The 3717-nt window shown below is 39.6% G+C and overlaps 1 pseudogene; it reads left to right on the forward strand.

The window, feature by feature from the left end:
- The first annotated feature begins 891 nt into the window (after positions 1–891).
- On the forward strand, positions 892–1423 carry LOC116546634 (annotated as a pseudogene).
- The last annotated feature ends 2294 nt before the right edge of the window (positions 1424–3717 follow it).

Consider the following 3717-nt stretch of genomic DNA (forward strand, 5'->3'; position numbering starts at 1 on the left):
AGTTAAAAAATAAAAAGTTTACATGTTTAAAATATTGAACCCATTGGTTTTTTTTTTTTTTTTTTTGAGACGGAGTTTCGCTCTTGTTACCCAGGCTGGAGTGCAATGGCGCGATCTCGGCTCACCGCAACCTCCGCCTTCTGGGTTCAGGCAATTCTCCTGCCTCAGCCTCCTGAGTAGCTGAGATTACAGGCATATGCCACCATGCCCAGCTAATGTTTTGTATTTTTAGTAGAGACGGGGTTTCACCATGTTGACTAGGATAGTCTCTATCTCTTGACCTCGTGATCCACCCGCCTTGGCCTCCCAAAGTGCTGGGATTACAGGCGTGAGCCACAGCGCCCGGCCTTGAACCCATTGTTAAAAACATGTTTCCATGTGTTGTTTTTTTTTTTAGAAAAAATTAAGTTTGTCTAATTATGGATATGAAAAGATACACTTCAAACTGAGTTACCTCTGGGCACAGGACTGGGTAGAGGTACACTTTGATTTTCTCACTTTCTACTTGTTTAGATGATTTGCATCTTCAAATAAAAACAATTCGTATGTTCTGTTTCTATAACAAAATGCTTTTCTTCATTTGTTTATTTTCAATTTCTGCACCTATCTACTTCTGAGAGAACTTCAAGATAAAACATCAAAGCATTAAAACTACAGCACACAGACAACCTGAAGGAAACCAAGCCTAGTGACATGTGGCTTGATTACAGTCAAATAGGCAAAGCTGTGATTACAATGAAAAAGACAAACGGCTGGAGGCTTCCTGGCAACTCCAGAGTATCAGAAAAGAGTTCTCATCCAGGTGATGGGGCTAAAGAGTGTTCTTGTTTTTGTTTTAAAGAAGAGAACTTCGGGCGGCTCGTGCGTGTGGTCTCAGGTGCGTCGCTCTGCTCGGGGCGTGCGGGCGTCCGCCGCGGTCTGTGCGCTGGGATGAGCCGGGCTCCCGGTGGAAGCGAGGGAAGCCAGCCGCAGCAGCCATGGCCAGTACAATGGTAGCAGTTGGACTGACCATTGCAGCTGCAGGATTTGCAGGCCGTTATGTTTTGCAAGCCATGAAGCATATGGAGCCTCAAGTAAAACAAGTTTTTCAGAGTCTACCAAAATCTGCCTTCAGTGGTGGCTATTGCAGAGGTGGGTTTGAACCCAAAATGACAAAACGGGAAGCAGCATTAATACTAGGTGTAAGCCCTACTGCCAATAAAGGGAAAATAAGAGATGCTCACCGACGAATTATGCTTTTAAATCATCCTGACAAAGGAGGGTCTCCGTATATAGCAGCCAAAATCAATGAAGCTAAAGATCTGCTAGAAGGTCAAGCTAAAAAATGAAGTAAATGTATCATGAATTTTAAGTACATATTACTTTATGTATATGAGTACTAGCTTTTTATAATAAAATGCCTCAGAGTTACAGTTTTAAAAAACAATTTAGCACAAGCTAAATCTCAAAAAAAAAAAAAAAAAAAAAAAAAAAAAACTTTTCCTAGAACTAAACTCAAGCAGGAATTTATGACAGGTCCTTGTTAAGAGGGTGAGGTAGTGGTTCAGAAAATACCATTCTGAAGTATAGTTTTACAAGAAGGAAAAGTTCTTTTCAGATAGATTATTCTCAGAATCACCCTTTAGAGAAGTCCTTAAATGGTAACTGAGTAAAGGCATTGCTGAGATTCTGTAGTTCTGATGATAAAAACACGTACAAAAAGACATCATTCCATATAAAACCATCTCAAGTTCCTATTGGTTTATAGGACGGCATTTATATATTGTTAGGCCTTGAGGGAGACACTGGTCTGCTTTCCATCACTTTGCTGGTGTAGTGGACCCACCCCCAGCTTTCCAGGCATGCATGGTCCATGGCTACATTTTTTCATTAAAGAATTGAGAAAGGGGCCAGGCACTGTGGCTCACACCTGCAGTCTCAACACTGGAAGGCTGAGGCAGGTGGATCACTTGAGCTCAGGAGTTCGAGACCACCCTGGCCAACATGGTGAAAACTCATCTCTACTAAAAATACAAAAATTAGCTTGGCATCGTGGTGCATTCCTGTAATTCCAGCTACTCAGGAGGCTGAGGCAGGAGAATTGCTTGAACCTGGAAGGTGGAGGTTGCAGTGAGCCAAGATTGTGCCACTGCACTCCAGCCCAGGCAATAGAGCAAGACCTTGTCTTAAAAAAAGAAAAAAAGGAAAAGGATTGAGAGAGGTATAGAAATAGTAAGAAATAAAAGAGGGAAAAAAATCCCAACAATCGCTATTTGAGAAAAGAAAGTAACAAGAATAACCACCACAAGCACTGTTTTTCAGATGTCTTTCTTTTTCATCATTTGCCCATGATTATTTTTAAGTCATTATAACCATAGGGTACATGCAATTTTGTGTTCCTTTTCCCAGTGTACATTTTATCAGGAATTTTTTTTTTGAGACAGAGTCTTGCACTGTCACCCAGGCTGTAGTGCAGTGGTGCAATCTCCACCTCCTGGGTTCAAGCAATTCTCCTGCCTCAGCCTCCCAAGTAGCTGGGACTACAGACGTGGACCACCACGTCCAGCTAATTTTTTGTATTTTAGTAGAGACGGAGTTTCACCATGTTGGTCAGGCTGGTCTCAATCTCCTGACCTCGTGATCCACCCACCTCGGCCTCCCAAAGTACTGGTATTCCAGGTGTGAGCAACCTTCTGGCCAGGAATATATTTTTTCACATTTCTGCATAGTGCTTTTACATATCACAAACATCTTGCATTTTTTATATTCCATATAATTGCTTCCTTAAAACTATAAAATTTCTGGACATTTTGATCGCCCTTAATACATATTGATCAGTATTGATTCATATTTGAAAAAGATAATTTTCAAAATCAGTATATTGACTTCACACTGTAAATGCTTATTTGAGAACATGTCTCACCCCAATTTGGTCTAAATTTAATTTCTTTGGTTATTAGAGGGTTGAACAAAAATGCAGTGTTTGAGCAAACATTTCTATATTTTCAACATGAAATATTTCTTTTCCTAGTCATGGAAAATATTAGAAACAGAAATTATTGCCCATTTTATCAGTTAGATGTTAGTGCTGCTGTTATCAATTTGCCTAAGCTCATTACATAATAAAGATATTAACTCTTGCTACACATGTACACATGCCACACGTGCTTGGTCACATGTCATAAAATGCTTTCCCCTGTTTGTTTGTTTTTAAATATGGCCAAGTTTGAATCTCAAGGCAGCTTCCCCCATCACAAAACACTCTCTATTCCCAGCTGGCGAATGCTCAGAGAATGCAAGCCGACTTCTATGTTCTGATTTTCTTCCCCTTTTCCATCAATGACCCAGACACCCTTTTTACCTTTATTTATTTGCATTACATTAAATATTTATCTTTATTCTCTTTCACAATAATTAGCCATATCAGTTGCCATGTTTAATACATTCTTTCTTTATTTTTTTTCTTAATAATTTCATTGTATTTTCATTCTATCTAATAAAATTTTGGTTATGATCATCTTTCAAATGAAAACAGTTTTTTTTAATATCTTCATTCAGTTCATCTGTAGTCACCTCTACATGTAACTGTCTGATTTGCCTAAGCAAAACATAATTAGGAAGATGAATTTGCTGCCACCTCTCTCTCTCTCTCTCTCTCTGTCTCTCTGTCTCTCTCTCTCTCTCTCTCTCTCACACACACACACACACACACACACACACACACACACACACACACAC

This window comes from Sapajus apella, unplaced genomic scaffold (genome assembly GCF_009761245.1).
Source record: "Sapajus apella isolate SASKATOON/1434 unplaced genomic scaffold, GSC_monkey_1.0 scaffold1156, whole genome shotgun sequence".
Lineage (NCBI taxonomy): Eukaryota > Metazoa > Chordata > Mammalia > Primates > Cebidae > Sapajus > Sapajus apella.